General features: G+C 41.2%; 5 non-coding genes across 5 annotated transcripts; all 5 read left to right on the forward strand.

Moving 5' to 3' along the window:
- Positions 1-673: 673 nt before the first annotated feature.
- On the forward strand, positions 674-747 carry trnai-aau. The gene has a single exon. It is a non-coding gene; the product is annotated as a tRNA-Ile (tRNA).
- A 4,281-nt stretch (positions 748-5,028) lies between these two features.
- Positions 5,029-5,102, forward strand: trnai-aau. The gene has a single exon. It is a non-coding gene; the product is annotated as a tRNA-Ile (tRNA).
- Positions 5,103-8,636: 3,534 nt separating this feature from the next.
- On the forward strand, positions 8,637-8,710 carry trnai-aau. Its single transcript has one exon. It is a non-coding gene; the product is annotated as a tRNA-Ile (tRNA).
- A 14,015-nt stretch (positions 8,711-22,725) lies between these two features.
- Positions 22,726-22,799, forward strand: trnai-aau. Its single transcript has one exon. It is a non-coding gene; the product is annotated as a tRNA-Ile (tRNA).
- A 2,010-nt stretch (positions 22,800-24,809) lies between these two features.
- Positions 24,810-24,883, forward strand: trnai-aau. The gene has a single exon. It is a non-coding gene; the product is annotated as a tRNA-Ile (tRNA).
- Positions 24,884-26,714: the final 1,831 nt, after the last annotated feature.

The following is a 26,714-nucleotide window of genomic DNA, read 5'->3' on the forward strand; positions in this document are numbered from 1 at the left end:
CATCCTGTGTTACAGTAATAACAGTGAGTGTAACAATTCTCATCCTATGTTACAGTAATAACAATGAGTGTAACAATTACCATCCTGTATCACAGTAATAAAAGTGAGTGTAACAATTCTCATCCTGTGTCACAGTAATACCGGTGAGTGTAAACATACTCCTCCTTTGTTACAGTAGTAACAGTGAGCGTAACAATTCTCATCCTGTGTGACATTAATAAGTGAGTGTAACACGGCTCCTCCTGTGTTACAGGCATAACACTGAGTTTAACAATAATCATCCTATGTTATACTAACAACAGTGTGTGTAATAATTCTCATCCTGTGTCAAAGTAATGCCAGTGAGTGTAAAAATTCTCCTCTTTTGTCACAGTAATGACAGTGAGTGTAACAATTCTCATCCTGTGTTACAGTAATAACAGTGAGTGTAACAACTCTCATGTTGTGTTATTGTAATAACAGTCAGTGTAACACTTCTCATCCTGTGTTAAAGTAATAACAGTGAGTGTAACAATTCTCATCCTATGTTACAGTAATAACAGTGAGTGTAACAATTGTCATCCTGTGTCACAGTAATGCCAGAGTTTAAACATTCTCCTCCTTTGTTAGAGTAATTACAGTGAGTGTAACAATTCTCATCCTGTGTTAAAGCTCTTTCGGTGACATCTAGCCGGGCCGGTTAGCTCAGTTGGTTAGAGCATGGTGCTAATAACGCCAAGGTCTCGGGTTCGATCCCGGTTCGGGCCACTAGCATTTACTTTCTCTAGCATTCCTAAATTATTTGACCTTTTAACTGTTCGCAGAGCGGAGAGTGCGGAACGACAGAGGGTCATCAATTAATACAGGGTGTCACTTTGTGACCCAAAAGGAGCAGGATGCCGTCTGCACATTCGGAATAAGCATGAGGAGTACACTCTGAATTAACATGGACATTCTGTATCGTCATGGGTGTTATAGTGGGAACAGTGTGAGTGTAACAATTGTGATTGTGTTTGACAGTAATAAAAGTGAGTGGAACCATTCTCACCCTGGGTCCCAGTAATAACAGTGAGTGTAACACGTCTCATCCCGTGTTATAGAAATAAAAGTGAATGTAACAATTCTCATCATGGGTAACATTAACAACAGTGAGTGTAACAATCCTCATCCTGTGTGCCATTAGTAAGTGATTGTAACACTTCTCCTCTGATGTTACAGTAACAACAGTGAGTGTAACAATTCTCATCCAATGTTACTCTAATAACAGTGGGTGTAACAATTCTCATCCTGTGTCACAGTAATACCAGTGAGTGTAAAAATTCACCTACTTTGTTACAGTAATAACCGTGCGTGTAACACTTCTCATCCTGTGCTACAGTAATAACAGTGAGTGCAACAATTCTCATCCTATGTTACAGTAATAACAATGAGTGAAACAATTCTCATCCTGTGTCACAGTAATAACAGTGAGTGTAACATTTCTCATCCAGTGTCACAGTAATACCAGTGAGTGTAAAAAATTCTCCTACTTTGTTACAGTAATAGAAGTGAGTGTAACAATTTTCATCCTGTGTTACAGTAATAACAGTGAGTTAAAAATTTTCATCCTGTGTTACAGTAATAACAGTGAGCGTAACAATTCTCATCCTGTGTGACATTAATAAGTGAGTGTAACACAGCTCCTCCTGTGTTACAGTAATAACAGTGAGTGTAACAATAATCATCCTATGTGACACTAACAACAGTGTGTGTAACAATTCTCATCCTCTGTCACAGTAATGCCAGTGAGTGTAAAAATTCTCCTCTTTCGCCACAGTAATAACAGTGAGTGTAACAATTCTCATCCTGTGTTACAGTAATAACTGCAACTCATCCGTTTCATTCTAGACCACAACGTCTTCACCTTCGACAACAAATTCTTCATCCAGACGCACGGAACAGCCATGGGGACCAAATTTGCTCCTCAATATGCCAACATCTTCATGCACAAGTTTGAACAGGACTTCCTCACCACACAGGACTTTCAACCGATGCTATACACCAGATACATCGATGACATTTTTTTCCTTTGGACCCACGGCGAGACATCACTGAAACGACTACACGATGACATCAATAAGTTCCATCCCACCATCAAACTCACCATGGACTATTCTCCAAATTCAGTTCCATTCTTGGACACACTCGTCTCCATCAAGGACGGTCACCTCAGCACCTCGCTTTACCGCAAGCCCACAGATAATCTCACGATGCTCCACTTCTCCAGCTTTCACCCGAAACACATTAAAGAAGCCATCCCCTATGGACAAGCCCTCCGTATACACAGGATCTGCTCAGACAAGGAGGAGCGCAACAGACACCTACAGATGCTGAAAGATGCCCTCGTACGAACGGGATATGGCGCTCGACTCATTGATCGACAGTTCCACCGCGCCACAGCAAAAAACCGCACCGACCTCCTCAGAAGACAAACACGGGACACCACTGACAGAGTACCCTTCGTCGTCCAGTACTTTCCTGGGGCGGAGAAACTACGACATCTTCTTCGCAGCCTCCAACACATCATCAGCGAGGATGGACATCTTGCCAAGGTCATCCCCACACCCCCACTACTGGCCTTCAAACAACCGCGCAACCTCAAACAAACCATTGTTTGCAGCAAATTACCCAGCCTTCAGAACAGCAACCACAACACCACAAAACCCTGCCAGGGTAATCTCTGCAAGACATGCCAGATCATCGACATGGACACCACCATTACACGTGGAAACACCACCCACCAGGTACGCGGCGCATACTCGTGCGACTCGACCAATGTAGTCTACCTCATACGCTGCAGGAAAGGATGTCCCGAAGCGTGGGACATTGGCGAGACCATGCAGACACTGCGACAACGAATAAACGGGCATCGTGCGACTATCAACAGGCAGGACTGTTCCCTTCCAGTTGGGGAACACTTCAGCAGTCAAGGACATTCAGCCTCTGATCTCCGGGTCAGCATTCTACAAGGAGGCCTTCAGGAGACGCGACAACGCAAAATTGCTGAGCAAAAACTTATAGCTAAGTTCCGCACGCATGAATGCGGACTCAACCGGGATCTGGGATTCATGTCGCATTACATTCGGCCCCCACCAACAAGCCTGGACTTGCAGAGGCCTACCGACTGAACTGGCTTGGGACAATTCACACCTCTTTAACCTGGAGTTACCTCTCTCTCTGCATCTTTGATGATTTGATTGCCTGCAGGTGCTCGCATTCCGGGGCATCTCTGACTGTGTCTATATAGTAAGAAGTCTTACAACACCAGGTTAAAGTCCAACAGGTTTGTTTCAAACACGAGCTTTCGGAGCACGGCTCCTTCTTCAGGTGAAGAAGGTCACCTATAGAATGTGTCTATATAAACATTTCTGGAACAAGCCTTTCCATTCACCTGAAGAAGGAGCCGTGCTCCGAAAGCTCGTGTTTGAAACAAACCTGTTGGACTTTAACCTGGTGTTGTAAGACTTCTTACAGTAATAACAGTGAAAGTAACAACTCTAATGTGGTGTTATTGTAATAACAGTCAGTGTAACACATCTCATCCTGTGTTAAAGTAATAACAGTGAGTGTAACAATTCTCATCCTATGTTACAGTAATAACAGTGAGTGTAACAATTCTCATCCAATGTTACACGAATAACAGTGAGCGTAACAATTCTCATCCCGTGTCACAGTCATGCCAGTGAGCGTAAAAATTCTCCTCATTTGTTACAGTAATAACAGTGAGTGTAACAATTCTCATCCTGTGTTACAGTAATAACAGTGAGTGTAACAAGTCTCATCCTGTGTTACTGTAATAACAGTGCGTGTAACAGTTCACATCATGTGTTACAGTAATAATAGTGAGTGTAACAATTCTCATCCTATGTTACAGTAATAACAGTGAGTGTAACAATTCTCATCCTGTGTCACAGTAATACAAGTGAGTGTAAAAATTCACCTACTTTGTTACAGTAATAACAGTGAGTGTAACAATTCTCATCCTGTGTGACATTAATAAGTGAGTGTGACACAGCTCCTCCTGTGTTACAGTAATAACAGTGAGTGTAACAATAATCATCCTATGTTACACTAATAACAGTGTGTGTAACAATTCTCATCCTGTGTCACAGTAATGCCAGTGAGTGTAAAAAGTCTCCTCTGATGCTACAGTAATAACAGTGAATGTAAAAATTCCCAATCTATGTTACACTAATAACAGTGAGTGTAATAATTATCCTCCTTTGTTACAGTTAGAACAGTGAGTGTAACACTTCTCATCCTGTGTTACAGTAATAACAGTGAGTGTAACAGGTCTCATCCTGTGTTACAGTAATAACAGTGAGTGTAACACTTCTCATCCTGTGTTACAGTAATAACAGTGAGTGTAACAATTCTCATCCTATGTTACAGTAATAACAATGAGTGTAACAATTCCCATCCTGTATCACAGTAATAAAAGTGAGTGTAACAATTCTCATCCTGTGTCACAGTAATACCGGTGAGTGTAAATATTCTCCTCCTTTGTTACAGTAATAACAGTGAGCGGAACAATTCTCATCCTGTGTGACATTAATAAGTGAGTGTAACACGGCTCCTCCTGTGTTACAGGCATAACACTGAGTTTAACAATAATCATCCTATGTTATACTAACAACAGTGTGTGTAACAATTCTCATCCTGTGTCAAATTAATGCCAGTGAGTGTAAAAATTCTCCTCTTTTGTCACAGTAATGACAGTGAGTGTAACAATTCTCATCCTGTGTTACAGTAATAACAGTGAGTGTAACAACTCTCATGTTGTGTTATTGTAATAACAGTCAGTGTAACACTTCTCATCCTGTGTTAAAGTAATAACAGTGAGTGTAACAATTCTCATCCTATGTTACAGTAATAACAGTGAGTGTAACAATTGTCATCCTGTGTCACAGTAATGCCAGAGTTTAAACATTCTCCTCCTTTGTTAGAGTAATTACAGTGAGTGTAACAATTCTCATCCTGTGTTAAAGCTCTTTCGGTGACATCTAGTCGGGCCGGTTTGCTCAGTTGGTTAGAGCGTGGTGCTAATAACGCCAAGGTCTCGGGTTCGATCCCCGTACGGGCCACTAGCATTTACTTTATCAAGCATTCCTAAATTATTTGACCTTTTAACTGTTCGCCGAGGGGAGAGTGCGGAACGACAGAGGGTCATCAATTAATACAGGGTGTCACTTTGTGACCCAAAAGGAACAGGATGCCGTCTGCACATTCGGTATAAGCATGAGGAGTACAGTCTGAATTAACATGGACATTCTGTATCGACACGGGTGTTATAGTGGTAACAGTGTGAGTGTAACAATTGTGATTGTGTTTGACAGTAATAAAAGTGAGTGTAACCATTCTCACCCTGGGTCCCAGTAATAACAGTGAGTGTAACACGTCTCATCCCGTGTTGCAGTAATAAAAGTGAATGTAACAATTCTCATCATGGGTAACATTAACAACAGTGAGGGTAACAATCCTCATCCTGTGTGCCATTAGTAAGTGATTGTAACACTTCTCCTCTTATGTTACAGTAATAACAGTGAGTGAAACAATTCTCATCCAATGTTACACTAATAACAGTGGGTGTAACAATTCTCATCCTGCGTCACAGTAATACCAGTGAGTGTAAAAATTCACCTATTTTGATACAGTAATAACAGTGCGTGTAACACTTCTCATCCTGTGTTACAGTAATAACAGTGAGTGCAGCAATTCTCATCCTATGTTACAGTAATAACAATGAGTGAAACAATTCTCATCCTGTGTCACAGTAATAACAGTGAGTGTAACATTTCTCATCCAGTGTCACAGTAATACCAGTGAGTGTAAAAATTCTCCTACTTTGTTACAGTAATAAAAGTGAGTGGAACAATTTTCATCCTGTGTTACAGTAATAACAGTGAGCGTAACAATTCTCATCCTGTGTGACATTAATAAGTGAGTGTAACACAGCTCCTCCTGTGTTACAGTAATAACAGTGAGTGTAACAATAATCATCCTATGTTACACTAACAACATTGTGTGTAACAATTCTCATCCTGTGTCACAGTCATCCCAGTGAGTGTAAAAATTCTCCTCTTTCGTCACAGTAATAACAGTGAGTGTAACAATTCTCATCCTGTGTTACTGTAATAACAGTGATAGTAACAACTCTCATGTTGTGTTATTGTAATAACAGTCAGTGTAACACTTCTCATCCTGTGTTAAAGTAATAACAGTGAGAGTAACAATTCTTGTGTTACAGTAATAACAGTGAGTGTAACAAGTCTCATCCTGTGTTACTGTAATAACAGTGCGTGTAACAGTTCACATCATGTGTTACAGTAATAATAGTGAGTGTAACAATCTCATCCTATGTTACAGTAATAACAGTGAGTGTAATAATTCTCATCCTGTGTCACAGTAATACAAGTGAGTGTAAAAATTCACCTACTTTGTTACAGTAATAACAGTGAGTATAACAATTCTCATCCTGTGTTACAGTAATAACAGTGAGTGTAACAATTCTCATCCTGTGTGACAGTAATAAGTGAGTGTAACACAGGTCCTCCTGTGTTACAGTAATAACAGTGAGTGTAACAATAATCATCCTATGTTACACTAATAACAGTGTGTGTAACAATTCTCATCCTGTGTCACAGTAATACCAGTGAGTGTAAAAATTCACCTACTTTGATACAGTAATAACCGTGCGTGTAACACTTCTCATCCTGTGTTACAGTAATAACAGTGAGTGCAACAATTCTCATCCAATGTTACAGTAATAACAATGAGTGAAACAATTCTCATCCTGCGTCACAGTAATAACAGTGAGTGTAACATTTCTCATCAGGTGTCACAGCAATACCAGTGAGTGTAAAAATTCTCCTACTTTGTTACAGTAATAAAAGTGAGTGTAACAATTTTCATCCTGTGTTACAGTAATAACAGTGAGTATAACAATTTTCATCCTGTGTTACAGTAATAACAGTGACCGTAACAATTCTCATCCTGTGTGACATTAATAAGTGAGTGTAACACAGCTCCTCCTGTGTTACAGTAATAACAGTGAGTGTAACAATAATCATCCTATGTTACACTAACAACAGTGTGTGTAACAATTCTCATCCTGTGTCACAGTAATCCCAGTGAGTGTAAAAATTCTCCTCTTTCGTCACAGTAATAACAGAGAGTGTAACAATTCTCATCCTCTGTTACAGTAATAACAGTGAGAGTAACAACTCTCATGTTGTGTTCTTGTAATAACAGTCAGTGTAACACTTCTCATCCTGTGTTAAAGTAATATCAGTGAGTGTAACAATTCTCATCCTATGTTACAGTAATAACAGTGAGTGTAACAATTCTCATCCAATGTTACACTAATAACAGTGAGCGTAACAATTCTCATCCCGTGTCACAGTCATGCCAGTGTGTGTAAAAATTCTCCTCATTTGTTACAGTAATAACCATGAGTGTAACAATTCTCATCCTGTGTTACAGTAATAACAGTGAGTGTAACAAGTCTCATCCTGTGTTACTGTAATAACAGTGCGTGTAACAGTTCACATCATGTGTTACAGTAATAATAGTGAGTGTAACAATTCTCATCCTATGTTACAGTAATAACAGTGAGTGTAACAATTCTCATCCTGTGTCACAGTAATACAAGTGAGTGTAAAAATTCACCTACTTTGTTACAGTAATAACAGTGAGTGTAACAATTCTCATCCTGTGTGACATTAATAAGTGAGTGTGACACAGCTCCTCCTGTGTTACAGTAATAACAGTGAGTGTAACAATAATCATCCGATGTTACACTAATAACAGTGTGTGTAACAATTCTCATCCTGTGTCACAGTAATGACAGTGAGTGCAAAAAGTCTCCTCTGATGCTACAGTAATAACAGTGAATGTAAAAATTCCCAATCTATGTTACACTAATAACAGTGAGTGTAATAATTCTCCTTCTTTGTTACAGTTAGAACAGTGAGTGTAACACTTCTCATCCTGTGTTACAGTAATAACAGTGAGTGTAACAATTCCCATCCTGTATCACAGTAATAAAAGTGAGTGTAACAATTCTCATCCTGTGTCACAGTAATACCGGTGAGTGTAAATATTCTCCTCCTTTGTTACAGTAATAACAGTGAGCGGAACAATTCTCATCCTGTGTGACATTAATAAGTGAGTGTAACACGGCTCCTCCTGTGTTACAGGCATAACACTGAGTTTAACAATAATCATCCTATGTTATACTAACAACAGTGTGTGTAACAATTCTCATCCTGTGTCAAAGTAATGCCAGTGAGTGTAAAAATTCTCCTCTTTTGTCACACTAATGACAGTGAGTGTAACAATTCTCATCCTGTGTTACAGTAATAACAGTGAGTGTAACAACCCTCATGTTGTGTTATTGTAATAACAGTCAGTGTAACACTTCTCATCCTGTGTTAAAGTAATAACAGTGAGTGTAACAATTCTCATCCTAAGTTACAGTAATAACAGTGAGTGTAACAATTGTCATCCTGTGTCACAGTAATGCCAGAGTTTAAACATTCTCCTCCTTTGTTAGAGTAATTTCAGTGAGTGTAACAATTCTCATCCTGTGTTAAAGCTCTTTCGGTGACATCTAGTCGGGCCGGTTTGCTCAGTTGGTTAGAGCGTGGTGCTAATAACGCCAAGGTCTCGGGTTCGATCCCCTTACGGGCCACTAGCATTTACTTTATCAAGCATTCCTAAATTATTTGACCTTTTAACTGTTCGCCGAGGGGAGAGTGCGGAACGACAGAGGGTCATCAATTAATACAGGGTGTCACTTTGTGACCCAAAAGGAACAGGATGCCGTCTGCACATTCGGTAGAAGCATGAGGAGTACAGTCTGAATTAACATGGACATTCTGTATCGACATGGGTGTTATAGTGGTAACAGTGTGAGTGTAACAATTGTGATTGTGTTTGACAGTAATAAAAGTGAGTGTAACCATTCTCACCCTGGGTCCCAGTAATAACAGTGAGTGTAACACGTCTCATCCCGTGTTGCAGTAATAAAAGTGAATGTAACAATTCTCATCATGGGTAACATTAACAACAGTGAGGGTAACAATCCTCATCCTGTGTGCCATTAGTAAGTGATTGTAACACTTCTCCTCTTATGTTACAGTAATAACAGTGAGTGTAACAATTCTCATCCAATGTTACACTAATAACAGTGGGTGTAACAATTCTCATCCTGTGTCACAGTAATACCAGTGAGTGTAAAAATTCACCTACTTTGATACAGTAATAACCGTGCGTGTAACACTTCTCATCCTGTGTTACAGTAATAACAGTGAGTGCAACAATTCTCATCCTATGTTACAGTAATAACAATGAGTGAAACAATTCTCATCCTGTGTCACAGTAATAACAGTGAGTGTAACATTTCTCATCCAGTGTCACAGTAATACCAGTGAGTGTAAAAATTCTCCTACTTTGTTACAGTAATAAAAGTGAGTGGAACAATTTTCATCCTGTGTTACAGTAATAACAGTGAGTATAACAATTTTCATCCTGTGTTACAGTAATAACAGTGAGCGTAACAATTCTCATCCTGTGTGACATTAATAAGTGAGTGTAACACAGCTCCTTCTGTGTTACTGTAATAACAGTGAGTGTAACAATAATCATCCTATGTTACACTAACAACATTGTGTGTAACAATTCTCATCCTGTGTCACAGTCATCCCAGTGAGTGTAAAAATTCTCCTCTTTCGTCACAGTAATAACAGTGAGTGTAACAATTCTCATCCTGTGTTACAGTAATAACAGTGAGAGTAACAACTCTCATGTTGTGTTATTGTAATAACAGTCAGTGTAACACTTCTCATCCTGTGTTAAAGTAATAACAGTGAGTGTAACAATTCTCATCCTATGTTACAGTAATAACAGTGAGTGTAACAATTCATATCCAATGTTACACTAATAACAGTGAGCGTAACAATTCTCATCCCGTGTCACAGTCATGCCAGTGTGTGTAAAAATTCTCCTCATTTGTTACAGTAATAACAGTGAGTGTAACAATTCTCATCCTGTGTTACAGTAATAACAGTGAGTGTAACAAGTCTCCTCCTGTGTTACTGTAATAACAGTGCGTGTAACAGTTCACATCATGTGTTACAGTAATAATAGTGAGTGTAACAATTCTCATCCTATGTTACAGTAATAACAGTGAGTGTAACAATTCTCATCCTGTGTCACAGTAATACAAGTGAGTGTAAAAATTCACCTACTTTGTTACAGTAATAACAGTGAGTATAACAATTCTCATCCTGTGTTACAGTAATAACAGTGAGTGTAACAATTCTCATCCTGTGTGACATTAATAAGTGAGTGTAACACAGTTCCTCCTGTGTTACAGTAATAACAGTGAATGTAACAATAATCATCCTATGTTACACTAATAACAGTGTGTGTAACAATTCTCATCCTGTGTCACAGTAATGCCAGTGAGTGTAAAAATTCTCCTCTTATGCCACAGTAATAACAGTGAATGTAAAAATTCCGAATCTATGTTACACTAATAACAGTGAGTGTAATAATTCTCCTCCTTTGTTACAGTTAGAACAGTGAGTGTAACACTTCTCATCCTGTGTTACAGTAATAACAGTGAGTGTAACACTTCTCATCCTCTGTTACAGTAATAACAGTGAGTGTAACACTTCTCATCCTGTGTTACAGTAATAACAGTGAGTGTAACAATTCTCATCCTATGTTACAGTAATAACAATGAGTGTAACAAATCCCATCCTGTATCACAGTAATAAAAGTGAGTGTAACAATTCTCATCCTGTGTCACAGTAATACCGGTGAGTGTAAATATTCTCCTCCTTTGTTACAGTAATAACAGTGAGCGTAACAATTCTCATCCTGTGTGACATTAATAAGTGAGTTTAACACGGCTCCTCCTGTGTTACAGGCATAACACTGAGTTTAACAATAATCATCCTATGTTATACTAACAACAGTGTGTGTAACAATTCTCATCCTGTGTCAAAGTAATGCCAGTGAGTGTAAAAATTCTCCTCTTTTGTCACAGTAATGACAGTGAGTGTAACAATTCTCATCCTGTGTTACAGTAATAACAGTGAGTGTAACAACTCTCATGTTGTGTTATTGTAATAACAGTCAGTGTAACAATTCTCATCCTGTGTTAAAGCTCTTTCGGTGACATCTAGCCGGGCCGGTTAGCTCAGTTGGGGGTGCTAATAACGCCAAGGTCTCGGGTTCGATCGCCGTACGGGCCACTAGCATTTACTTTATCAAGCATTCCGAAATTATTTGACCTTTTAACTGTTCGCCGAGGGGAGAGTGCGGAACGACAGAGGGTTCTCATAGACAGAGGGCAGCAGGGTAGCATGGTGGTTAGCATAAATGCTTCACAGCTCCAGGGTCCCAGGTTCGGTTCCCGGCTGGGTCACTGTCTGTGTGGAGTCTGTACGTCCTCCCCCTGTGTGCGTGGGTTTCCTCCGGGTGCTCCGGTTTCCTCCCACAGTCCAAAGATGTGTGTGTTAGGTGGATTGGCCATGCTAAATTGCCGTAGTGTCCTAATAAAAGTAAGGTTAAGGAGGGGGTTGTTGGGTTACGGGTATAGGGTGGATACGTGGGTTTGAGTAGGGCGATCATGGCTCGGCACAACATTGAGGGCCGAAGGGCCTGTTCTGTGCTGTACTGTTCTATGTTCTATGTTCTAGGGTCATCAATTAATACAGGGTGTCACGTTGTGACCCAAAAGGAACAGGATGCCTTCTGCACATTCGGTATAAGCATGAGGAGTACAGTCTGAATTAACATGGACATTCTGTATCGACATGTGTGTTATAGTGGTAACAGTGTGAGTGTAACAATTGTGATTGTGTTTGACAGTAATAAAAGTGAGTGTAACCATTCTCACCCTGGGTCCCAGTAATAACAGTGAGTGTAACACTTCTCATCCCGTGTTACAGTAATAAAAGTGAATGTAACAATTCTCATCATGGGTAACATTAACAACAGTGAGTGTAACAATCCTCATCCTGTGTGCCATTAGTAAGTGATTGTAACACTTCTCCTCTTATGTTACAGTAATAACAGTGAGTGTAACAATTCTCATCCAATGTTACACTAATAACAGTGGGTGTAACAATTCTCATCCTGTGTCACAGTAATACCAGTGAGTGTAAAAATTCACCTACTTTTTTACAGTAATAACCGTGCGTGTAACACTTCTCATCCTGTGTCACAGTAATAACAGTGAGTTTAATATTTCTCATCCAGTGTCACAGTAATACCAGTGAGTGTAAAAATGCTCCTACTTTGTTACAGTAATAAAAGTGAGTGTAACAATTTTCATCCTGTGTTACAGTAATAACAGTGAGTATAACAATTTTCGTCCTGTGTTACAGTAATAACAGTGAGCGTAACAATTCTCATCCTGTGTGACATTAATAAGTGAGTGTAACACAGCTCCTCCTGTGTTACAGTAATAACAGTGAGTGTAACAATAATCATCCTATGTTACACTAATAACAGTGTGTGTAACAATTCTCATCCTGTGTCACAGTAATGCCAGTGAGTGTAAAAAATCTCCTCTTTTGTCACAGTAATAACAATGAGTGTAACAATTCTCATCCTGTGTCACAGTAATACCAGTGAGTGTAACAATTCTCATCCTGTGTCACAGTAATAACAGTGAGTGTAACAATTCTCATCCCGTGTCACAGTAATACCAGTGAGTGTAAAAATTCTCCTACTTTGTTACAGTAATAAAAGTGAGTGTGTGAATTGCGCTTTCACGTATCTGATCGTCAGTCCAGAAGTAAAACACTCGAACACGTCAGTAACGAATATTCGTTTATTTACGGCCGGGACAAATCTCTAAGCAGTCGGGTAACCACCTTCGAGAAGTGCCAAAATCCCAGAATAAGGACTGTATTTTTATACATTTTACAGCTTAGGGGTGGTCCCCTTAAATTCCTAGATACACCTATGATTTGGCAAGGATCCAGAACATGTACATATATGGAATTATTCTTCGAGGTCGGGAGGTTATTTTTGACATAATCATTAGCACAAGTCACTATTAATATTATACAAAGGTTTTTGTATCCCATGGCCATCTGGCTTAACTCATTCCAAAGCCCATTCCTTTTACATTTCAATGTTTATTTGTTCCAACTGGTCAAACGAGCTTAATTACGCTATCTCTGCAATAAAGTAACTCTTCCCTTTCATTCCATTCTTTGACTTTTTGACCTCTCTGCTTTCACAGATGCGGGTCAGAACATTAAATAGTACTAAAGCCACACTCCCCTCTTTCCATCCCATAACCTTCTGACATCTCTGCTTTCACAGATGCCGGTCAGAACACGCTCCCTTTATTTCATCCCTTGACCTGTTGACATCTCTTTCACAGAGCTTTTCAGAACTGTTATATTAACCCTATCAGCGAAGTTCCAAATGAAATCCACTTCTACATTCCCCCCTTTGATCATTCCTTGATCACATAACACTCAGGATACTTTAGACGGAAATGAGAGCGAGGCGGAGGTACTCCTCCTCTACTAGGCTCCGGCAGGATGCCACTTCCTCATATAGGTCAGGGGTATGTGGAACCAGTTTTTCTTTTTCGTCTAGGGCGGATCTCTGAAGCATCTGTGGTAATGCAGTGGCACCCAAACGGTTGCATAGGCATTTCACACCAGTAGCTATGATACAGAGCAACAAACAGATGGTAACGAAGATAATGAGCCCATGGAACAGGTAAGTGGCCCAAGAATTGGACCACATCCAGCTCCACCAGTCAGCCTGACCGGCGAGTCGCAAGCGCTGTACTCCATCTCTGATATGGGTTACCAGACGCGTGATATTCTCTGAACTGTCTGGAATGTAAGTGCAACATTCGGTCCCTATGATAGCACAGGTCCCCCCTTCTTTGGCTAGTAAATAATCCAGGGCCATGCGATTCTGTAGGGCTACCGTTCGTACGGCTACCAACTCTGCACTGAGTTCACTAAATCCCTCCGCGGTGTCATTTGCAACCTGTTCCAATAGGTCGCGGAGGAGCGCGTACTTCTTGAGGGACCAGATGGCGCCTATTTGGGGCCATAAGAGGGAAGTCACCACCTCCCACGGTGGTACTGACCTCTGGGCTCGAAAGTGGGGATGATGTTCGAGCTGGGCATAGTGTGTAGTACCCGGAACAACGAAACCCAAGTAGCACGACCCTGCCCAGTCAGTGGGGAGCCAGGGGTAAGCCTTATGGCCACAAATGAAGTAGGTGCCATTATAGGAGGTGAGGCTAGTTACCATCGAGGAGGTCCATATTTGGGTCCAATCAGGGCCCCCTGTGTGGTTAATAATGTTATTGATGATGGCGTGGCCTTTCCAGTCAGTAAGACCAAAAGTGTACTTACATGAACTGGTTCCTAACACATATGTTCCAGGAGTTCGTACCTCCCGGAGTAAGCAGACCGTTCCGGTCTGGGGGTTCTGGATATTGAAGAACGGGGGTGTGCGATCTGCTGAGTAAGATGGCTGTCGCCAACCAAAAAAATCCCGCAAAGGGTAGCCGGCACTCAGCCATTCTTGGGCTGCTTCCCTTTGGTTTACAGAGGAGGACCTGGAGGCCCTGGTTGGTAAGGCAGAGTGACTAGTTACTGTCCTGTTCTGGAATATAACCCATTCAGCCGTCTGTTCGATCGAGAAAGGAACAGATATCAAGGGAACGCCTCCATGGGCATGGGTCGGGACCTGTGTACATACCCAGCAAGAGGAGACACCCACTTTCTTAGCATAGACATAGGACATAAACAGAAATGAATTTGCCGTTACATGGTGCGTTGCCCGCTTCCTTCTGGAAGGCGAGTAGGGGTGAGTAGTCCTTGGTGGTAAAATTTGTACCCTGTCCTTATCAATGCACCGGTGGTTCCACCTGCATGTGCGGCGATCATACATTAGAACCATGTAAGTAATCAGGAATTGGCGCTTCTGGTCGTCGGGAGGAACGGTGGTCGGGCAGTTTCCGATAGCGGTGGTGATCCATCGGAGATCTGTCGTTGTTCCACATCGTGGGGTTCCTTCCCGGCACATGGGTGGGTGTCGGCTTCCGTACAGGCATCTCCTTCTTTCGGATGCAGCGAGAGAGAGCAGGGTGGCGAGTATTGTGACGGCGAAGAGGGGCCTCATCCTGGTACTCGTGTTCCTAGGACTTAAAGGAAAAGTTTAGAACATCATGGATACTTAATTAACTTACAATGGTGCATATGTACCCATGCGTTTCGTCCCTCCACTTTTACTGCAGTGGGGGTAGTGAGTAGAACCTGTAGGGGACCCTCCCATCGAGGTTCCCAACCTTTACGTGTCCAATTTCGAATTAGGACATAATCCCCAGGGTTGATGGAGACGTCATAAGTAATGGATGGAACTTCTTCCTGGGTGGCACGAACTCGGGAGTGTAATCCTTTCAAAATTCTAGTTAGTGTTAATATATAATTAGCCATCTCGGTAGTCATGTAATGGAATTGAAAGGGTCTGCCATATAGTATTTCCGCTGGGCTTAGGCGAGTTTTTCCTGCGGGGGTGGCACGTAGCTGGAAGAGTGCTAAAGGCAGGAGTTTGAGCCAAGTGGCCCCAGTGTCTGCTTGTAGTTTAGCGAGTTTAGTCTTTAGAGTCTGATTAGCCCTTTCCACCACTCCAGCGGCTTGTGGTCTGTAGGCACAATGAAACTGTTGCTTTATTCCAAGCAGAGCACAGAATTCCTTATTGATTTGACCTATGAAGTGGGGACCATTGTCAGAGCTCAGCCGGGCTGGAATTCCAAATCGCGGAACAATTTCTCGCATTAACACCTTAACTACTGTCGAGGCCTTGTTATCCGTAGTCGGGTAGGCCTCGATCCATTTGCTAAAAGTGTCCACAATGACTAACACATATTTATAGCATTGACATCTTTCCAACTCAATGTAATCCATTTGTAGGGTCTCAAATGGACCCTCAGGTAAGGGGGTTGTGCCAGGATCACAGGGGACGGCCTTACTGGGGTTGTGCTGTTGACAGATTAGGCACCGACTGCTAATTTGTTGGGCCATTTCTTGCAGTCGTGGGTGCCACCAGCTTTTTAACAATATGTCCCCTGTGGCACGAGCTCCACAGTGAGTTGCAAAGTGTACACATTCGGTCACCCAGGCTGCTAATGCATCGGTCATACATGTTTGTCCTACCGGGGTGACCCACAGCTTATTTTCGATATCATATATACATCCTAAGTTTTTCCACATATTTACAGCAGTTGCAGGAGCGTCCTCCTGCATTTGGATTATGTCAGCAATGGTTGGCATAGGTTTTTCAGAGGGAGACTTTTCCGGGGGGGTTTTAGTCTGCCTCATCATTCTAGGCACCATTAGTTTGCCAGATTTAGAAATTTCTTTTGCCTTCTCGTCCGCTCTCCTGTTGCCCGTTTCCACCAGTCCCGTGCCTTTTGTATGCGCTGCGCATTTTATCACCGCTATCTTGTCTGGGAGCATAAGGGCCTGCAATAACTGGGTTACTAACTGCTGGTGTGAGATGGGTGTACCAGCGGAGGTTAGAAATCCTCTGTTTTTCCATAATTGCCCGAAATCATGTACTACCCCGAAGGCGTATCGGGAATCTGTATAAATATTAACCTTCCTCCCCTGTGCCAATATGCATGCTCGTATTAACGCAAACAATTCTGCCTGTTGGGCAGAAAAGGGAACTTCAAATGCTGCTGCTTCTACTACGTCACCGTCTTGATCGATGAATGCATAGCCAGATTGTCTATCCCCCCTTACGCCGACGGAAGAACTTCCATCGGTGAAAAAGGAACAATCTGCACTTGGGAGGGGTATATCGGAGAGGTCGTCTCGAACCGAGGAGACTTCCTGCAACAGTTGCAGACAGTCATGAGTTGGGTCGAGCATGTCTGTGGGAGGATGCGTCAAAAAGTCAGCAGGGTTGATAGTGGTGCAGTGGGCAAACTGGACTTTCGGGTTATTAAGGAGAGCAATCTCATATTTGTTCTGACGAGCCATCGTGAGATGCTGAGTCTGTAGCTGTCCCAAAAGGGCCGTAACAGAATGGGAACTATAGACAGTGATATCTTGTTGGAGGGTAATATTAGCAGCCGATTGCAGGCTGTTGTAGATAGCTGCAAGAATTTGGGTACAGATAGGATAGCCAAGGGCTACCGGATCGAGTTTAGAGGAGTAGTATGCAACCGGGCGACAGCGGTCGCCGTGGCGTTGGGTCAGGACAGCTGTGGCGCAGTCGGCAAGGACTGTGCAATGGAGCTGAAAAGGGCGATCATATAAGGGTCGACCAAGGGCAGGGGCCTGGAGGAGTGCCTCCTTGAGGCGGTTCTGCTAGTGACTGTTTGTGATCAGCGGGCACTAGGACCCTGCGGAGCCATGCAGTGTCAATTTCAACGCAGCAGTTTCGAAACTGCCCAGCACAAATTCTTTATCTGTTTATTCTGAGACAAATGTAGTTCTGAACATACTGAGTTACTCATAATACTGATCACATTCCAGGGGCGGTGGCGGAGGTGGCTGTGGGGGCTGTGGAGGCTGTGGGGGCTGTGGGGGCTGTGGAGGCTGTGGAGGCTGTGGGGGCTGTGGGGGCTGTGGAGGCTGTGGGGGCTGTGGGGGCTGTGGAGGCTGTGGAGGCTGTGGGGGCTGTGGGGGCTGTGGAGGCTGTGGGGGCTGTGGGGGCTGTGGGGGCTTCTGACGTCCCCCGCAATTGAACAGATGTTCCTCATCCCCATCGTCCCCCTCCTCCCAACCTTGCTTTCCATTGCTGACCGGCGCCGGGGTAGGAGTAGCATTCTTACGTTTCTTATATTCTTTACATTCCCTTTTTAAGACCTCTACTGTTTTAACAATTCCCCCTTTGGTGAGGCCAATACCCAATTTTGAGGCATTTGCCTGCCAGCTAGCCAGTATAGATGCATCTTTCATTAACTGACAGTATTCCCTCCACAAGGCAATTAATTTCTTTGCGGTGGGTTCTTGATAATACAGAAAAATGTGTCATTTGAAACATGAAAGTTTGGCAATATCTGGTTTAAGAGGGTACAGGGAAAGATCCCACAAAAGGTTAATAGCAGCTGCAAAGAGCAGGGTTATAAAATGCAGATTCTTGCTCACAGGCAGGTCTCAGCAGACACACAGGCTTCATGTGGTAAGCTAAAACAATGGCTCACACCTTCATGGAATGTAACTATCTCAGGAAGCATCTGAAAAGCATGGATGAGAGTTTCAATTGCATTAAGTGACGAATGTTTAAAACAGGCAAGTCTTTCAAGTCACAACCAAGTTAAATTTTAGCATACAGCTAAGAGCAAAGTTTCACACCTTAATTGAAATAAACTCTCTTAGTAAACAGCTGGAAAGAATGGAAGATGCTCAGTCGAATTTAGTGTCAATTTAAGGGGTAAAATTCTACGAACATCAAGTTAATTAAAAGAAAATTGGAGATGACCTGGCTACGAGAAACATCATTTAAGTCAAAATCAAAGGCAAAGTTATGAACTGGGGACAATTGGAAAATTAAACGATTTGAAATCACAGAAATAAAAGTTAACTATTGAAACAAAAGCATTTTTTAAATCAAATCTGAGAGGAGACGATATGCCTGAAATGAATAACGAGTTGTAGTAAGATGTTTACATCAAAGATACTTTTAAACTATCAAAGTGAAACAAGCCCATATACAATACAGTCGTTAAAACTTAATAACTCTTCGAAAGAGAATATAAACCCAGGGAGCAGAAGCAGCAGCACTCTGCAACAGCAACAGGAGAGAGAGAGAGAGAGAGAGAGAGAGAGAGAGACGCAGCCTGCTGGAGAAAGACAAGGAAAGCAGCCGAGTTTAAACAGCTAATACAACTCAAGAAGACCAGATTTTAAGTGGTTATTAGCTTACTTCACTTCCTTAATAACACAGGACCCAGGACACCAATGCTATTAAGGGGTAAGTAGGTAAAATTCTTCGGTGAAAGTATGGGTTATACCGGGGGATAAGCTCCGAGAACCCCGCCCGTAACTTCCAGAGAACGCTGCCTGGAATCACGGCGGCAGTCCCGTCCGGAGCCCACAGCACGGAATCGTCCCCTAGCAGTCCTGAGAACTCCGCCCGTAACTCCAGCGAACGCTGCCTGGAATCACGGCGGCAGTCTCAGGCTGCCCCTAGCAGTCCTGGCAACCCCGTCCGTAACTCCAGCAAACGCTGCCTGGAATCATGGCGGCAGTCTCAGGCTGCCCCTAGCAGTCCTGGCAACCCCGCCCGTAACTCCAGCGAACGCTGCCTGGAATCACGGCGGCAGTCCCAGGCTGCCCCTAGCAGTCCTGACAACCCCGCCCGTAACTCCAGCGAACACTGCCTGGAATCACGGCGGCGGTCTCAGGCTGCCCCTAGAGACGATAACCGCAGGGTTCACTCACTTACCCTCTTTAAAACGGGTTCGCTGGACTGACCTGGATCGCGCAGAGGCTTCTCGACAAACCAACGGCAAGGCTGAGCAACGTTCAAACTGGTAGTAGGCGAATACCAAGGTGGAAAACAAATTTTTACTCACGTTGGGGGCCAAATTCGTCCTCTACTTTGAACGAGCTCAGTCGATTACGCCAGTTAGTTGCGCAGACCCCTCTGGAGATCCCCGTACGGGCCACCAAATGTGAATTGCGCTTTCACGTATCTGATCGTCAGTCCAGAAGTAAAACACTCGAACACGTCAGTAACGAATATTCGTTTATTTACGGCCGGGACAAATCTCTAAGCAGTCGGGTAACCACCTTCGAGAAGTGCCAAATTCCAGAATAAGGACTGTATTTTTATACATTTTACAGCTTAGGGGTGGTCCCCTTAAATTCCTAGATACACCTATGATTTGGCAAGGATCCAGAACATGTACATATATGGAATTATTCTTCGAGGTCGGGAGGTTATTTTTGACATAATCATTAGCACAAGTCACTATTAATATTATACAAAGGTTTTTGTATCCCATGGCCATCTGGCTTAACTCATTCCAAAGCCCATTCCTTTTACATTTCAATGTTTATTTGTTCCAACTGGTCAAACGAGCTTAATTACGCTATCTCTGCAATAAAGTAACGCTTCCCATTCATTCCATTCTTTGACTTTTGACCTCTCTGCTTTCACAGATGCGGGTCAGAACATTAAATAGTACTAAAGCCACACTCCCCTCTTTCCATCCCATAACCTTCTGACATCTCTGCTTTCACAGATGCCGGTCAGAACACGCTCCCTTTATTTCATCCCTTGACCTGTTGACATCTCTTTCACAGAGCTTTTCAGAACTGTTATATTAACCCTATCAGCGAAGTTCCAAATGAAATCCACTTCTACAAGTGTAACAATTTTCATCCCGCGTTACAGTAATAACAGTGAGTATAACAATTCTCATCCTGTGTTACAGTAATAACAGTGAGCGTAACAATTCTCATCCTGTGTGACATTAATAAGTGAGTGTAACACAGCTCCTCCTGTGTTACAGTAATAACAGTGAGTGTAACAATAATCATCATATGTTACACTAATAACCGTGTGTGTAACAATTCTCATCCTGTGTCACAGTAATGCCAGTGAGTGTAAAAAATATCCTCTTTTGTCACAGTAATAACAGTGAGTGTAACAATTCTCATCCTGTGTCACAGTAATACCAGTGAGTGTAAAAATTCTCCTACTTTGTTACAGTAATAAAAGTGAGTGTAACAATTTTCATCCCGCGTTACAGTAATAACAGTGAGTATAACAATTCTCATCCTGTGTTACAGTAATAACAGTGAGTGTAACAATTCTCATCCTGTGTGACATTAATAAGTGAGTGTAACACAGCTCCTCCTGTGTTACAGTAATAACAGTGAGTGTAACAATAATCATCCTATGTTACACTAATAACAGTGTGTGTAACAATTCTCATCCTGTGTCACAGTAATGCCAGTGAGTGTAAAAATTCTCCTCTAATGCTACAGTAATAACAGTGAATGTAAAAATTCCCAATCTATGTTACACTAATAACAGTGAGTGTAATAATTCTCCTCCTTTGTTACAGTAATAACAGTGAGTGTAACACTTCCCAACCTGTGTTACAGTAACAACAGTGAGTGTAACAGGTCGCATCCTGTGTTACAGTAATAACAGTGAGCGTAACACTTCTTATCCTGTGTTACAGTAATAACAGTGAGTGTAACAGGTCTCATCCTGTGTTACAGTAATAACAGTGAGCGTAACACTTCTCATCCTGTGTTACAGTAATAACAGTGAGTATACCAATTCTCATCCTGTGTTACAGTAATAACAGTGAGTGTAACAATAATCATCCGATGTTACACTAATAACAGTGTGTGTAACAATCCTTATCCTGTGTCACAGTAATGCCAGTGAGTGTAAAAATTCTCCTCTTATGCTACAGTAATAACAGTGACCGTAAAAATTCACAATCTATGTTACACTAATAACAGTGAGTGTAATCATTCTCCTCCTTTATTACAGTTTGAACAGTGAGTGTCACACTTCTCATCCTGTGTTACAGTAATAACAGTGAGTGTAACAGGTCTCATCCTGTGTTACAGTAATAACAGTGAGTGTAACACTTCTCATCCTATGTTACAATAATAACAGTGAGTGTAACAATTCTCATCCTATGTTACAGTAATAACAATGAGTGTAACAATTCCCATCCTGTATCACAGTAATACCGGTGGGTGTAAATATTCTCCTCCTTTGTTACAGTAATAAGAGTGAGCGTAACAATTCTCATCCAGTGTGACATTAATAAGTGAGTGTAACACGGCTCCTCCTGTGTTACAGGCATAACACTGAGTTTAACAATAATCATCCTATGTTATACTAACAACAGTGAGTGTAACAATTCTCATCCTATGTTACAGTAATAACAGTGTGTGTAACAATTCTCATCCTGTGACACAGTAATAATAGTGAATGTAAAAATTCCCAATCTATGTTACACTAATAACAGTGAGTGTAACAATTCTCATCCTGTGTGACATTAATAAGTGAGTGTAACACAGCTCCTCCTGTGTTACAGTAATAACAGTGAGTGTAACAATAATCATCCTATGTTACACTAATAACAGTGTGTGTAACAATTCTCATCGTGTGTCACAGTAATGCCAGTGAGTGTAAAAATTCTCCTCTTATGCTACAGTAATAACAGTGAATGTAAAAATTCCCAATCTATGTTACACTAATAACAGTGAGTGTAATAATTCTCCTCCTTTGTTACAGTAATAACAGTGAGTCTAACACTTCTCATCCTGTGTTACAGTAATAACAGTGTGTGTAACAATTCTGATCCTGTGTCAAAGTAATGCCAGTGAGTGTAAAAATTCTCCTCTTTTGTCACAGTAATGACAGTGAGTGTAACAATTCTCATCCTGTGTTACAGTAATAACAGTGAGTGTAACAACTCTCATGTTGTGTTATTGTAATAACAGTCAGTGTAACACTTCTCATCCTGTGTTAAAGTAATAACAGTGAGTGTATCAATTCTCATCCTATGTTACAGTAATAACAGTGAGTGTAACAATTTTCATCCTGTGTCACAGTAATGCCAGAGTGTAAACATTCTCCTCCTTTGTTAGAGTAATTACAGTGAGTGTAACAATTCTTATCCTGTGTTAAAGCTCTTTCGGTGACATCACACCGGGCCGGTTAGCTCAGTTGGTTAGAGCGTGGTGCTAATAACGCCAAGGTCTCGGGTTCGATCCCTGTACGGACCACTAGCATTTACTTTATCAAGCATTCCTAAATTATTTGACGTTTTAACTGTTCGCCGAGGGGAGAGTGCGGAACGACAGAGGGTCATCAATTAATACAGGGTGTCACTTTGTGACCCAAAAGGAGAAGGATGCCGTCTGCACATCCGGAATAAGCATGAGGAGTACAGTCTGAATTAACATGGACATTCTGTATCGACATGGGTGTTATAGTGGTAACAGTGTGAGTGTAACAATTGTGATTGTGTTTGACAGTAATAAAAGTGAGTGTAACCATTCTCACCCTGGGTCCCAGTAATAACAGTGAGTGTAACACGCCTCATCCCGTGTTACAGTAATAAAAGTGAATGTAACAATTCTCATCATGGGTAACATTAACAACAGTGAGTGTAACGATCCTCATCCTGTGTGCCATTAGTAAGTGATTGTAACACTTCTCCTCTTATGTTACAATAATATCAGTGAGTGTAACAATTCTCATCCAATGTTACACTAATAACAGTGGGTGTAACAATTCTCATCCTGTGTCACAGTAATACCAGTGAGTGTAAAAATTCGCCTACTTTGTAACAGTAATAACCGTGCGTGTAACACTTCTCATCCTGTGTTACAGTAATAACAGTGAGTGCAACAATTCTCATCCTATGTTACAGAAATAACAATGAATGAAACAATTCTCATCCTGTGTCACAGTAATAACAGTGAGTGTAACATTTCTCATCCAGTGTCACAGTAATACCAGTGAGTGTAAAAATTCTCCTACTTTGTTACTTTAATAAAAGTGAGTGTAACAATTTTCATCCTGTGTTACAGTAACAACAGTGAGTATAACAATTTTCATCCTGTGTTACAGTAATAACAGTGAGCGTAACAATTCTCATCCTGTGTGACATTAATAAGTGAGTGTAACACAGCTCCTCCTGTGTTACAGTAATAACAGTGAGTGTAACAATAATCATCCTATGTTACACTAACAACAGTGGGTGTAACAATTCTCATCCTGTGTCACAGTAATACCAGTGAGTGTAAAATTTCTCCTATTTTGTTACAGTAATAAAAGTGAGTGTAACAATTTTCATCCCGCGTTACAGTAATAACAGTGAGTATAACAATTCTCATCCTGTGTTACAGTAATAACAGTGAGTGTAACAATTCTCATCCTGTGTGACATTAATAAGTGAGTGTAACACAGCTCCTCCTGTGTTACAGTAATAACATGATGTGGAGATGCCGGCGTTGGACTGGGGTGAGCACAGTAAGAAGTCTTACAACACCAGGTTAAAGTCCAACAGGTTTGTTTCAAACACGAGCTTTCGGAGCACGGCTCCTTCTTCAGGTGAATGGAAAGGCTTGTTCCATAAACATTTCTGGAACAAGCCTTTCCATTCACCTGAAGAAGGAGCCGTGCTCCGAAAGCTCGTGTTTGAAACAAACCTGTTGGACTTTAACCTGGTGTTGTAAGACTTCTTACAGTAATAACAGTGAGTGTAACAATAATCATCCTATGTTACACTAATAACAGTGTGTGTAACAATTCTCATCCTGTGTCACAGTAATGCCAGTGAGTGTAAAAATTATCCTCTTATGCTACATTAATAACGGTGAATGTAAAAATTCCCAATCTATGTTACACTAATAACAGTGAGTGTAATAATTCTCCTCCTTTGTTACAGTTAGAACAGTGAGTGTAACACTTCTCATCCTGTGTTACAGTAATAACAGTGAGTGTAACACTTCTCATCCTGTGTTACAGTAATAACAGTGAGTGTAACAGGTCTCATCCTGTGTTACAGCAATAACAGTGAGTGTAACACTTCTCATCCTGTGTTACAGTAATAACAGTGAGTGTAACAATTCTCATCCTATGTTACAGTAATAACAGTGAGTCTAACAATTGTCATCCTGTGTCACATTAATGCCAGAGTGTAAACATTCTCCTCCTTTGTTAGAGTAATTACAATGAGTGTAACAATTCTCATCCTGTGTTAAAGCTCTTTCGGTGACAACTAGTCGGGCCGGTTAGCTCAGTTGGTTAGAGCGTGGTGCTAATAACGCCAAGGTCTCGGGTTCGATCCCCGTACGGGCCACTAGCATTTACTTCATCAAGCATTCCAAAATTATTTGACCTTTTAACTGTTCGCCGAGGGGAGAATGCGGAACGACAGAGGGTCATCAATTAATACAGGGTGTCACTTTGTGACCCAAAAGGAACAGGATGCCGTCTGCACATCCGGTATAAGCATGAGGAGTACAGTCTGAATTAACATGGACATTCTGTATCGACATGGGTATTAGAGTGGTAACAGTGTGAGTGTAACAATTGTGATTGTGTTTCACAGTAATAAAAGTGAGTGTAACCATTCTCACCCTGGGTCCCAGTAATAACAGTGAGTGTAACACTTCTCATCCCGTGTTACAGTAATAAAAGTGAATGTAACAATTCTCATCATGGGTAACATTAACAACAGTGAGTGTAACAATCCTCATCCTGTGTGCCATTAGTAAGTGATTGTAACACTTCTCCTCTTATGTTACAGTAATAACAGTGAGTGTAACAATTCTCATCCAATGTTACACTAATAACAGTGGGTGTAACAATTCTCATCCTGTGTCACAGTAATACCAGTGAGTGTAAAAATTCACCTACTTTGATACAGTAATAACCGTGCGTGTAACACTTCTCATCCTGTGTTACAGTAATAACAGTGAGTGCAACAATTCTCATCCTATGTTACAGTAATAACAATGAGTGAAACAATTCTCATCCTGTGTCACAGTAATAACGGTGAGTGTATCATTTCTCATCCAGTGTCACAGTAATACCAGTGAGTGTAAAAATTCTCCTACTTTGTTACAGTAATAAAAGTGAGTGTAACAATTTTCATCCTGTGTTACAGTAATAACAGTGAGTATAACAATTTCCATCCTGTGTTACAGTAATAACAGTGAGCGTAACAATTCACATCCTGTGTGACATTAATAAGTGAGTGTAACACAGCTCCTCCTGTGTTACAGTAATAACAGTGAGTGTAACAATAATCATCCTATGTTACACTAACAACAGTGTGTGTAACAATTCTCATCCTGTGTCACAGTAATGCCAGTGAGTGTAAAAATTATCCTCTTTCGTCACTGTAATAACAGTGAGTGTAACAATTCTCATCCTGTGTTACAGTAATAACAGTGAGAGTAACAACTCTCATGTTGTGTTATTGTAATAACAGTCAGTGTAACACTTCTCATCCTGTGTTAAAGTAATAACAGTGAGTGTAACAATTCTCATCTTATGTTACTGTAATAACAGTGAGTGTAACATTCTCATCCAATGTTACACTAATAACAGTGAGCGTAACAATTCTCATCCCGTGTCACAGTCATGCCAGTGAGTGTAAAAATTCTCCTCATTTGTTACAGTAATAACAGTGAGTTTAACAATTCTCATCCTGTGTTACAGTAATAACAGTGAGTGTAACAAGTCTCATCCTGTGTTACTGTAATAACAGTGCATGTAACAGTTCACATCATGTGTTACAGTAATAACAGTGAGTGTAACAATTCTCATCCTGTGTCACAGTAATACAAGTGAGTGTAAAAATTCACCTACTTTGTTACAGTAATAACAGTGAGTACAACAATTCTCATCCTGTGTTACAGTAATAACAGTGAGTGTAACAATTCTCATCCCGTGTGACATTAATAAGTGAGTGTAACACAGCTCCTCCTGTGTTACAGTAATAACAGTGAGTGTAACAATAATCATCCTATGTTACACTAATAACAGTGTGTGTAACAATTCTCAACCTGTGTCACAGTAATTCCAGTGAGTGTAAAAATTCTCCTCTAATGCTACAGTAATAACAGTGAATGTAAAAATTCACAATCTATGTTACACTAATAACAGTGTGTAATAATTCTCCT

The sequence above is a fragment of the Scyliorhinus canicula genome, chromosome 30, assembly GCF_902713615.1.
Source record: "Scyliorhinus canicula chromosome 30, sScyCan1.1, whole genome shotgun sequence".
Classification (NCBI taxonomy): Eukaryota; Metazoa; Chordata; class Chondrichthyes; order Carcharhiniformes; family Scyliorhinidae; genus Scyliorhinus; species Scyliorhinus canicula.